The sequence below is a fragment of the Typopeltis vanoorti genome, chromosome 16 (genome assembly GCF_054136105.1).
Source record: "Typopeltis vanoorti isolate ZY-2024b chromosome 16, IOZ_Tvanoo_1.0, whole genome shotgun sequence".
Taxonomy (NCBI): Eukaryota; Metazoa; Arthropoda; class Arachnida; order Uropygi; family Thelyphonidae; genus Typopeltis; species Typopeltis vanoorti.
Window position 1 is genome coordinate 77,166,670 of NC_143564.1, and position 13,758 is coordinate 77,180,427.

At 33.7% G+C, this 13,758-nt stretch overlaps 1 protein-coding gene across 1 annotated transcript in view; it reads left to right on the forward strand.

Annotated features, from left to right (window-relative positions):
- The window catches only part of LOC150098144 (gamma-tubulin complex component 4-like), a 307,854-nt gene that overhangs the window by 190,846 nt on the left and 103,250 nt on the right, over positions 1-13,758 (forward strand). The gene's annotated exons all lie outside the window — the stretch shown is intronic.

Sequence of the window (13,758 nt, forward strand, 5' to 3'; positions counted from 1 at the left end):
ATACCAGATTAGGTACACATTCAACCTACCATACATTAGTGAAACTGAATACATGGGTAAAACGTTCATTGCCAATCACGCGTTAACGCGTGGACGTCGCTATCAAGTAAAAAAAATTTGGCCACCACACGAAATTCCAATTTTCAGCTTGGCAATGAACGTGTTAACAATAAGAGAAGAAAAAAAAAAATGAACACAAATGGCATATTCGTTTTATGCATACTACAGTTTCCGTCTAAGTGACACTGACAATTTTAAATTGAAAAATTAGACAATAAGACTTACTTGCTTGGCTGACCAGGTGGATAGATTTAATAGTCATTGAAGATAGTTAATCTAGTATCTAGGATATCTTTATCTTTGGTTATCATCACCTTTATCATCTCTAATTTTTTTTCATTATTCCTTCTTCCATTTCTGAGCTTTTTCAATAACATCAAGAACATTTTTGATACCTTCCTGATATAATTTTTATTCTTATCAAAAGTTTTGCCATAATTTTGTTTGCTACTTTTGTAAACAATTTGCTTTCTTAAATTTTTCTCTGTATTCTCCCAGAATGCTTGCTCTTCTACTTTCTAGGAATTTTTGATATACTTTCTCTTTTTCTGTGACTGCCTCTTTAACTTCATCCACAATAAGTTTTGATTTTTCTCTCTTTGCAGACTGCTTCACCACATTTACCTGGTTGACTCGATCAATATTTTCATTAGCCTGCTCCTGATTTTCAAGGTTTTATTTATTTATTTATTTTTTATATTCAAGCTCTTTCATTTCTGAATAATATTTGTGAATGCAGTTCACCTCTGAAAGATGTTCCACTCTGATAACTTTCTTACATATTTTTCTTTGCAATATGATATTTATTTTTATCTTGTCGAAAACTAAATGTTTATAATTTTTTGCATTTTTGAAAATTATGGTGACAACTACCATGTTTGAATAAAAACTTTAGTTTAATATAACTAAAATCTACATTCGACGTTTAGACCTTTATGTCAAGGTCATCTTCTGGAGCATACACCTATACACAGGAAACAAGCTATACTACAATCAAACTGGTTTGTTAAAGACACTGACCAACAGCTACAACAATTGTTGGCCTGACCTCTGGTGGAAAAAAAAAATAATAAAATAAATTAATTAAATAAATAAAAAATTATACATCAACACTAGAGTCCTATTATTAGTGTTGTCTACTATATACATATATTAACATCATTCCAGCCAGTTGGTATGGAATGGTTTCTAATACTAGCTGAGGATTGGCTAGAGTCCTGACTTATGCTGGATCTTAGATATTAGGTAGGCTGAATGTGTGCCATCCAGATCCTTGGAATTTTCATGCCATCTTTGTTGTTGATATTTGGGTGGTTTATCAGGATTTCGCAGGATTCCTTAAATTTCCTTTCGTAAATGTTTATCACTTCTTATTCAAATCCCCTTGATACTCTTGTGTCCTGACCCAGTGTGAAGCTATCATTCTTAACAATAGTATAGTCAAGGAGACGTTTCTTATTTTTTTGCCTTTTCTCCATGTGAATTTGTGCATATCCTTATTTTGGAGCATGTTATTAGTAATAACTAGTCCATGTCCTCAACAGAAATCTAGTGGGTACTTAATGTTAGCTTCTTTAATCTTTTCTCTAAATTTTCCCAAAACATTTTTATATGTCTGGTATTCATTTCTGCTCTTCTGTTTAGATGTTCAACAAGGACCAACTTTTTCTTTGTTAGCTGCATTTTTTAATGGCCTCCACTACTTGCTTATTTTTTGTGAGATCTCAAGCACAAACAAGTTTCATTCTCTAATTTCCCATTTTGAAATTTGCTATCATAATTCTACTTGAAATTGACAACTAATCAGAAGTTTATCTTCATGTTTGTTTTTGAATAGTTCTCTAGTTTTTCTGCTTATTTGACTTCTTTCCCATTGATACTTCTTATGTTGTTAATGTCTACTGATAGTCAAGTTTTTAGCTTCTGTAGTTGACTCTTCACTGTTTGTCCTGGTGACTAAATTAGTGGGGGATTTGTGTTACTGAGTGATGCCTGAGCTAGCATGGCATTGCATTTCAGCAACATAGAGATTTATCCCTTATATAAACCAGTGATTTATAAATTAGTGTATTATTGTGTAAAGTATGTTCTGTCATTATTTCTGTGTCATGAATTTCTCTTTTAATTTCATAACTGGAAAGTGAGAATTTCAACATTAAGATGTTTTAAGTAGAAATGTCACTGTTGACCTTCATCCCCTACTCAGATAGGATGATACTATTAAAACTGAAAGGCCAACCACTAGATATCAATCTTATACAGGTCTATGCCCATATTACTGACAAGAATGATACCGAAATCGAGGAATTTTAATGATCAATTAAAAGAACCAATGAAAAATACAGAGAAACATGATATTAACATCGTCATGGGTGATTTCAGTGCTGAAGTTTGGAAAGGTAGAAGTGGAGATAGTCGACAGACATGGACTGGGAACAAGAAATGAGAGAGGAGACAGTCTTATTCAATTCTGCCAAGAAGAGTAACTAATAATCACAAACACGTGGTTTAAGCTACCACCCTGAAGACTGTATGCTTGGTGATCACTACAGGATAATAACGAAAATATAGTCAGAAACCAAATTGATTACTTGCTAATTAATCAAGAATTTCGAAGTTCCATGAAGAGTACAAAAACCTATCCTAGTGTGGATATTGCTTCTGATAATAATCTACTAGTGACAGAGTTAAAACTTAGACTGAAAGCTATACTTAAGAAACATCACTAAAAAAGGTTTGATCTGGGAAAGTTAAAAACCCAAAGATAAGAAAAAAACTGAGTCTAAATCAGGAGATAGCTCTTATCAAGAATAATGATGCCATGAGGGTTGATGAATCATGGGACAAATTAAAATCTGTCTTCATAGAGAAATGTGCCAATTCCTTGTGTTCTGATAGAGCAGTAAAATAGAAAGATTGGATAACTAATGAAATTCTTCCTCTTATGGATCAATGCAGAGTATATAAAAATCAGAGTTGGATAACTAATGAAATTCTTCCTCTTATGGATCAATGCAGAGTATATAAAAATCAGAGTCCAACAAAATATAAAGAGGTTCAGAAATTATTAAAGACAATATCAAAGAAGCAAAAGAAATCAGGATGAATGAAAAATGTAAAGAAATAGAATTTCTACAGGAAAAGCATGTTTTTATCTACACAAAAAGCTGAAAGAGACCTCAGGTATTTTTAAGAAAAAAACAACTATGTATCCTTTGAAACAAAAAAGGAAGAAATAGTATCTAAAAAGCATGATAAAATACAAGAATAGATGAAATATGTAGAAGAATTCTTGACTGATAACAGACAAAATCTAGAAAATACTTATGAAAAGATGGAAGGTCCATGCATTCTAAGATCAGAGGTAAAATCAGTTCTGAACTCAGCTAAAAATGGTAAACCTTAAAACCTTAAAGAATACCTACAGAAATAGTAAAATTAATAATTAATAAAGTTAATTAATAATAATAATAATTAATAGTAAAGTTATTAGAAGGTGATAACATTGCTATATTAGTAAAGCTATTTAATGAGATCTACGATACAGGCATAATCCCTCAAGACTGGTTAGTTACAGTTGACCTTCATCATGCTACCTACAAAAGGAAATGTGAAAACTTGTAATGACTATAGCCTGATCAGTCTAATGAGTCATGTTCTCGAAATGTTTCTGAAAATAATTCAAAAAAGAATATACAGAAAATGTGAAGACGCCATCAGTGATACCTAATTCAGCTTTAGAAGCTGTTTGGGAATGAAAAAGAGAAAGAGGCTCTTTTCTGTTCTCAAATCTTATTCCAAAAATGTAGTGACCAGAACGAGGAAACATTTATTTGCTTCTTTGACTTTGAGAAAGCATTTGACAAAGTCCAACATACTAAAATGATTGGATTATTTAAAAGAATTGAATTAGATGGTAAACACATCAGCATCATTGAAAACTTAAAACTTACTGAAAACTTACTTGGAACCAAAAGGCACCTGTTCAAGTTGATGACATTTTACAGACTCCATTAACATCAAATGAGGAGAAAGGCAAGGATGTGTGCTGTCGCCTCTCCTTTTAACATATACTCAGAAGCCATATTTCAAAAAATCTTAAAAGGAAGAGAGGAAGGTATTAAGGTAAATGGTGAAATCATCAAATAACATCTCATATGCTGATGATGCAGCTTTCCTGGCTGACAGTATTCAGTATCTTCAAAATCTTCTCGAACTAGTGAATGAAGAGAGTGAAAAAATGGGATTAAGAATAAATATCATGTTATACTGTCATTTTATTTGTGGTTTAAGTCAATAATAATACAATTTGGTTGGCTAAATCCCAAATTGCCAGCCCATCCTCATTCGTTCAGAGGTAATGTGAAGTTATCTACCTTATCCAGGTAGATAACTAACAGGGTACACCATGAGAAGGTGAGGATTGGATATTAGGTCAGAAGCCCTGGTCGGTTCTCTACATTCCTTTAAAAGGTAAAGAGTTCCTCTCAGTTATACAACTTTGACCCTTAAGCACCCCCCCCCCCCTTGAACAGCTCTCAGATGTGAACTGTGATACTAAAATATACAAACATTGTTCATGAACAAATGAAAGAGTCTAACAACAGGAACCAAACTTTGAAGATACAGTGGAAAGCCCTGAAAAGAACATTGATTGATTCAGCCAGAGAGGCATGTGGTGAAGTTATCTGCAACGATAGAAAAACTAGAAATGCATGGGGGACACAGGAAGTTAGAGGCAGTGAAGGAAAAGAAAAAAGCACATCGAATGTTCCTGTCAAGTAAGTAAAAATGTAAGAAAGCTAAACACTTTGTAAAACTAGCTAAACAAAAGTCATGGGAGGACTTTGGGAACATTGAAAATAAATATCAGGAAGGTGGCAAAATATTCTAGATGCTGTTGAAAAAGCTCAGAAATGAAGGAAAGAATACATAATAAAGAGTAAGGAATTAAACATAATAAAGGTGACATGAAAACTGGAGAAAAAGATGTCCTTAATGTATGGAGTAATTACTTCAAAAAATTGCTAAATGAAACAAACAGTGATAGCACAGTGGTAAAAAAAAACACTCAACAGGCATGCAATCAGGAATACATATCCATACTTGAAGTAGAAAAAGCTTTAAAATGTGGAAAGGTAGCAGGAGTAGATGATATTCGACCAGAAATGCTGAAGTATGGTGGTATAAAAGTCTTACGGTATCTGCACAGTTCAGAAGGCCTGGACAGAGGGATGAATTCCAGATGATTGGAGTAGCTCACATAGTACCTATATACAAAAAGGGAAATAAAACTGAATGTGAGAATTACAGAGGCATTTCTTATATACTTGAGAAACAGTTGAGAAGGATTGTGGAAGAAAAGGTTGGTGAAGAACAAGCTGGATTCATGCCAAATATAGGCTGTCAGGATCAGATTTTCACTTTATGACAAATAGTTGAGAAATCGTGAGAATATATAATGAAGATCTGTATTTAAATATTGTAGATCTGCAAAAGGCATATGACATGGTGTCAAGAGAAAAGCTATTCAAAACCCTACAGTTATATGGTGTCAATGGGGCATTATATCAAGCAATACTTCGTCTTTATTTGAGTTGTAAGTCAGCAGTTAGAATGGAAGGAACTACAGGAAGATGGTTTGTTAAATCTGGTGTTAGACAAGGATGTACATTATCCCCTCTGTTATTCATTATCTTTATGGATCACATTATGAAGGAAAGTGATATTAAACCTGATATCAAAATTAGGTATGTTAATCTCAGCTCTTTACTTTATGTAGATGATGTTATACTTTTAAATAAACCCAGTACAAGTTCGCTCTCGTGGGGTCCTGTAACCCCTAGAGAGCGCATCCCCTGGGTGGCAGATAGGGGAGCCCACCATGTGTGTGTGTATGGTGGGATGGTCCGAATATACTGAATAAGGACTCGTGGACCAACAGGGCCATAAGGGGCAATCATCTTGATTGTAAGGGAAGCGGCATTCCCATGAACCCCTAGCTGGATCTATCCTCTCCTACTACTTTGAAGAAGATCCACTTACTTTAATCTTTCCTATAAGGCCTTATCAGCCAACTCTTCTTATTTTATGACCCCTATGCTATTAGAGTACTCGAGGGCCATGGGGTCTTTTCATTTCTGGCCTTACAATTATGCCCTCTCTATTAATCTTACTATAATTCCTCTATAATCTACTCTTTCCCCCTTCAATATACCCTATTGCTCCTATGGGTTTAAATTCGGAAGAAGGCTAGTTCAGAAGCCTTAAGGTAGCAGCCCTACCACTGAACTATTCCATCGGCAGGCTAGTCTCCTGGCATGGAGAACATAATTCTACTAGTAAGCTGACAGAAAAGATAATTGGATCGAATCTATTGAAAATGACCCTGGAATGGAAAAGGTAAAACAAAAATGGAAACGACAAAATATAATACGCATAGCAAACCGGAATGTAAGAGGAATAGCATATAAAGAAATAGAATTAGACCAATTATTAAATGAAAGAAATTTTAAAATAGCAGTAATCACTAAAACAAAAAAGAAATTAAAAGGAACCATGAGAACCGAAAATTTTAATGTGATATACAGTGGAGTTGACAGAGACCAAAGAGCACAAGCAGGAGTCATGATTTGGATTCATAACTCCCTTTCAAAACAGTTAAAACATTATAAATTATGGAATGAAAGAATAATAGAAGCTAGAATAAAAATAGATAGAGGCTATTTAACAATAATTAGTTTATATGCCCCAGAAGAGGGAAGAGAACAAAATAATATTGATTTTTATAATCAGCTACAAAACATAATAAAATAAATAAAAATGATTACATAATTTTAGCAGGAGACTTAAACACGAAAATTAATAATAATATAGGAATACATGGAGAACATACTCTAAACAGGAATGGTAAAAAATTGATTGACTTTGTAGTTTATAATAACCTAAAAATAATGAATTCCTTCTATAAACATAAAGACATACATAAATATACTTGGGCAGCAAGAGGTTGGAAATCAATATTAGATTACTTTATACTGAATGAAAAGACATCAAAATTTTCACTAGATGTTAGAGTTCACAGAGGATATGAAATAAGCAGTGACCACTTCCTTGTTAAAATAAACTTAAGATTACCACCTAAATGGTTACAAGTAACAAGAACAGAAAAAAAATTGAAACATTAGTTTATTAAACTAGATTATTGAATGACACAAATGTACAATGGCTATATGAACAAAGAATTAACCAATATCTAGATAAAATGAAGAAATAGAAATAGAATGGCTTAATATAAAAACGATACTAAATGCAGCAGCAAATGAAAGCTTAGGAAAGACCAAAAAATTCAATAAAAGGAAAAAACTGAAGATCTGGGATGATACAGTGAAAGAAATAATCAAAAAGAAAAAAGAAGCCTATCACAAATGGTTAAGCAGTAAAAGATTAGAAGATGAAATAGAATATAAAAGAATAAGAGCCATAGCTAAAAGAGAAATCAGAAAAAGACTCATGAGACGAGAATCATGGAACAAATTTGTTTCTAATTTAGAACATGATTTATATAAAATAAGACCCAATGTATATAAGATTTTGAAACACTTAAATACAGATACCAAAGAAAACATAAAATTAAACACTGAATTGAAATTAGAAGAATTTCTAAATTGCTATACAGAATTGTGGACAGACAAATATTTTAAAAAAGACAACTGGCAATCAATTAATGAAAAGAAATAACTAAAGAAGAATTAGAAATCAGCCTGAAAGAAACAAGAAACGGAAAATCACCTGGAGAAGATAAACTAGATTCAGGACTATATAAATATGCAGGAACTAGATTAAAAGAAAGACTCTTATTATTTTTAAATAAAATTTATTCAACTGGTATACCCCCAATACAATGGAAAAAAGCAATTGTGATTCCTATCTTTAAAAAAGGTAATAGAGATGACCCTAAAAACTATAGAGGTATCGGTATACTAAATTCCTGTTACAAAATATATAGCAGAATCTTAAATAGCAAACTAATGAAATATTCCGAAAACTTTATTTTAGAAGTACTGAATGGATTTAGAAAAGGATGATCATCTATTGACCCGGCCTTTTGCCTAAAATTAATAATAGAGAAAAGAAGAGAATACAATTTAGAAACACATATTGCATTTATTGACTTTGAAAAAGCATTTGACAAAGCTAAAAGAAACATATTATTTAACATATTAAAAGAAAGACAAATACCAAATAATATCCTAAAAGCTATCACAAGTATATATGAAAATAATCAAATACAAATAAGATTAAATCATGAGCTATCATATACGAGAGAGATAAACCAAGGTGTCCGACAGGGATGACCCCTCTCAGCAACTCTTTTTAATATCTACGTAAATGAAATCATAATAAAATGGAATAAAAATTTACATCAAGGAATTAAACTTTCTCCTACAGTGAACTTAAACACTCTCCTTTTTGTCGACGACCAAATAAAAATTACAAATTCTGAAGATAACTTACAGAAAGTTATTTTAGATCTAAATGAGATATTCAAAGATTATGGTATGATAATATCAACAGAAAAATAAAAAACTATGGCCTTTAAAGGACAAGATCCAGCAAGAACTAAAATAGTAATAGATAACAAGATCTTAGAACAGGTGAATTCATTTAGCTACCTAGGATGTATGATCACATATGAAAATGAAAAAAGATATAAACGTAAAAATTGCAAAATATTTAAAAAGTAAGAGGTGTAATTAACTCTATATTTAAACCAAACCTAGTTCAAAAACAAACCAGACTAAAAGTATACAATACATTAGCCCTACCAGTCTTAATGTATGGAAACGAAATCTGGACAATAAAACAAAAATTAACAACAGCAGAAATGAAGTTTATGAGAAAAACTGCAAAGTATAGCCTATTTGATCACAAAAGAAATGAAGAAATTATGAAAGATTTAAACCAAGAACCAGTAATAGAAAAAATTAAAAAATATAAACATAAATGGATGGAACATGTTCAAAGAATGAAAACAGAAAGATTACCAAAACAAGCCTTAAAGTACAAGCCATTAGGAAAAAGCAATCTGGACATCCACTTAAATGATTCAACGATGACTTCTAAGGCCAGAACAGTCCATGCTAGACCTAAATCCTCGATATGCATGATGATGATGACAAGTCTGCAAGATTCCCTGAATTGTTGTAATAAATTTGGCACGAAAATCAGCAATAGCAAGACAAAGACAATGAAAATAGCAGAAACTTGAATGGAGAACCTATAGAACAAGTAAAACATTTCAGCTACTTAAGCACAATTTTTAGTGAAGATGAAAAATTAAATATCGAAATAGATAACAGAATCAACAAAGCTGGTATGGTAGGAAGTCAACTGAATAAATTTATATTGAATAAGAGAGAAATTAGTCAAAACACTTAATTAGCTGCATACAAGACAGTGTTCAAACCAATTTTTACTTATGGATCAGAGTGCTCGGTCAGAAGTAAAACACTTGACCAAAAGACTAGAGACCGCAGATATGAGAGTTCTGAGAAAGATTAGGGGCGTGAACAAATGGCATCAATGGCAATATCATATTAAAAATTAATATGTGTGTTGAGGCTTAAGTGCTGTGATGAATTCATGTTACAGGTTTAATGGAATATTAACAGCACTGAGAAAGGATTAAAACTAATTGTAATACTTCCAATATTTCGTCTCCGTCACAGAGACATCTTCGGGGATTACAAAAACTTTTTGTTACAACACACACACAAATACAATAAAAAGTGAAACTAAAGTCCTATCTAGGTGGTGTGCCTTCTTTGGGCATTTGCAGGTGGTCTGGGATGTAAAGAGGGATCTCTCATAATTAAAGTTTCCCAAATTTTGGGAAGTTTAATGCAACCGTATTTGTTTAAATTAGGTTGATTCCTGAGCGCAGATGCAGATTCAAAGAATAGTTTTTCTTTTTTGAATTCACTATGGTGGAGCATGGTAGTTTTTTTCCAGGAGATCCTATGGAATGTATCCAAAACATGGTCTGCAAGGCCAGATTGACAATAATCGTGTTTGCAGATGTAAGAACTGTGTTCTTCTAACCGAATGGATGCCGACCTGCCTGTTTGTCCGAAGTAGGCAAGTTTACAGGAACAAGGTACTCTATGTACACTAGGCACTCATAGAGGAGGGAGCTAGTCTTTAGTGGAGCTGATAAGTTTATGGTGGAGCTTAAAAGCTGTATTGAGGTTGTACTTTTTTAATTATCTGGCTATTTTTTCTGAAGTAAAAACCTACTCATACAGGCAGATACATTCACAAACTCTTCCACCACCACCCCTCTCAGCAATATGGCATTATTAAAACTCTGACCAATAGGGCCGACAAGCTTTGTTCGAGTAAAACTGTCCTTTCAACCAAACACATACACAACACCTTCCTTTCCAATGGCTACAATGACTACAGAATTAAAAAAAAAATAATCAAGTCCTTCCCCATTCCCTGCCCATCTCTTCAGAAGGACTTCAGAAATGCCATCACCATTCCTTACATCTGTGGTACTTCAGAAAAAATAGCCAGATCATTAAAAAAGTACAACCTCAATACAGTTTTTAAGCCCCACCGTAAACTTGCTACCCTTATCCGCTCCACTAAAGACCAGCTCCCTCCTCTATCAAGTGCCTGGTGTATATAGAGTACTTTGTTCCTGTAAACTTGCCTACTTCGGACAAACAGGCAGGTCGGCATCATCCATCCGGTTAGAAGAACACAGTTCTTACATCTGCAAACACGATTATGGCCAATCTGGCCTTGCAGACTATGTTTTGGATACATCCCACAGAATCTCCTGGAAAAAAACTACCATGCTCTACCATAGTAAATTCAAAAAAGAAAGACTATTCTTTGAATCTGCATCTGTACTCAGGAATCAACCTAATTTAAACAACTACGGTTGCATTAAATTTCCCAAAATTTGGGAAACTTTAATTATCAGAGAATCCTCTTTGCATCCCAGGCCACCTGCAAATGCTCATAGAGGGCACGCCACCTTTAGTTTCACTCTGTATTGTATTTGTGTGTGTGTTGTTGCAAAAAGTTTTTGTAAACCCCGAAGATGTCTCTGTGACGGAAACAAAATATTGGAAGTATTAAAATTAGTTTTAATCCTTTCTCAGTGCTGTTAATATTCCATTAAACCTCTAACATGAAAAATGAATATATTAGGAAAGAACTTGATAATGTCAGCATTCAGGAATTCCTGTTAGTAGAGCTAATCTTAGGTGGTATGGTCACTAAACAGAATGGGCGAAGAAAGATTAGCAAAACAAGTGTTCTCTGCCAGGTTGGCAAGAAAAAGACCCAGAGGAAGACCAAGATATAGGTGGATTGATACAATAAAAAATGCCTTAGAAGACATAAATATAAGATCTGGTATTGTTGGAGTCTTGACAGATAACAGATTGATTTGGAGGAAAATTGTTGATGGAAAATTATTAATGATGTAAGTTCTTCATATAATATTATCATAATATCTGTACACCTCCTTTAAGGTTACATGTCAGGAATTTGACGATGATGACTAAATATCACCAAAATTAAATGCATGGTCATAAGCAAGAAACCAATTCTTAATTTAGCACGTTCTTTAAACGGGAAACAAATAGAAAGAGTGACAAAATTTAAATATATCGGATGCTGGTTAAACGAAGAATGCAATCCAGAATTGGAAATAAAAGTTAGAATTGAAATGGCAAGAAAAAATTTTCTCGTGATGAAATGAACACTGATGTAACCGAAATTTAAATTTAGAGTTTGGAGTATGCATGGTTAAATGCTATGTATGGTCTGTACTGCTGTATACTGCAGAGACTGGGACCTTGAAGACAACATCGATTAAAAAAAAAAAATTGAAACCTTTGAGATGTGGTTATACAGATGAATGTTAAAAATTCCATGGACCACAAAAACATCCAGTCAAGAAGTACTGGAACAAACGGGGAAATCACGTGAACTTTTAGATACCATAAAAAGAAGAAAAACTGCATATCTTGGTCATCTACTTTGTAATGAAAAATATAAAATACTTCTAAATTAAGTGGATATTAAATCCACTATCATTTCAAAGCCGAATACAGAAATTAATAAAAGTTGTGCGAAAATTGACCAGAGAGCTAGCGGAAATACACTGCTGCCATACTACGAGTTGCCCTATCTGAACCATATAGGTGACGCTGAACATTGTGAGCTTCCATATTTTTGCCTCCTATTGATTCAGTATAAGGTTTCACCAGCCTGACAGCTGTTTCAAACTCATTGGTTTTCGCCAGAGACTAGGCAGAAACCTAGAGAGCAAAAACTCTCAGTACTAAGGAACTCAAAGCATTGGGAGGTGTATTTTCCGTAAGCAAACTCTCGGTCGGTGCGTAATGCATTTACTAAAATGAAGAGCCAAAAGGCTTCACTTCAGCGATGCAAAATTCTCTAAATTAAATGGATATTAAATCCAACATAATTTCAAAGCCGAATACAGAAAGTATAAAAGTTTCGTGTGAAAATTGACCAGAGAGCTAGCTGGAATACACTGCCATACTACGAGTTGCCCTAGCCGAACTGTATAGGTGACGATGAACGCTGTGAGCGTCCATATATTCTCCTCCTATTGGTTCATTATAAGGTTTCACCAGCCTGACAGGTGTTTCAAACTCATTGGTTTTTGTCAGAGACTAGGCAGAAACCTAGAGAGCAAAAACTCTCAGTACTAAGGAACTTCAAGCATTGAAGAGGTGTATTTTCCATAAGCGAACTCTCGGTCGGTCCGTAAAGTATTTACTAAAATAAAGAGTCAAAAGACTTCACTTTGGTGATGCAAAATTATCTGAATTAAGTGGATATTAAATCCAACATCATTTCAAAGCTGAATACAGAAACTATAAAATTTTGTGCAGAAACTATAAATACTTTACGCACCAACTGAGAATTCACTTACAGAAAATACACCTCTCCAATGCTTTAAGTTCCTTAGTACTGAGAGTGTTTGCTCTCTAGGTTGACTAAAACGAATGAGTTTGAAACAGCTGTCAGGCTAGCGAAACCTTATAATGAACCAAGAGAAGATGAATATATGGACGCTCACAGCGTTTGTCATCACCTATACGGTTCAGCTAGGGCAACTCGTAGTATGGTGGCAGTGTATTCCCGCTAGCTCTCCGGTCAATTTTTGCACGAAACTTTTATAGTTTCTGTATTTGGCTTTGAAATGATGTTGGATTTAATATCCACTTAATTCAGATAATTTTGCATCGCCGAAGTGAAGGCTTTGGGCTCTTTATTTTAGTAAATAAATAAGATACTTCATTTGATTATAAAAGAGAAGATAAATGGAAGAAGAGGACAAGGAAGACAAAGAAAATCTTGTCTGGCAGATATCAGATGATGGACTGGCATGAGCTCAGAGACTGTTCACCGTGGCTGAGGATTGCTCAAAATTTGCCGAAGTGGTCGCCGACCGCTGATAAGAGACAGCACTCGTAGAAGTAGAAATGCTTGCATGCACAGACTCCAGTATCTGCATATTTTTAAACAGTTTTTTCTGTACCTGATTTTCTAGCAGCAATATAAAATTAAAACTTTATTGGAAAACTTTTCACCTATAGTTTATTGGAAACATTTTTAAAAATTCAGTGTTTTGACTAGTAC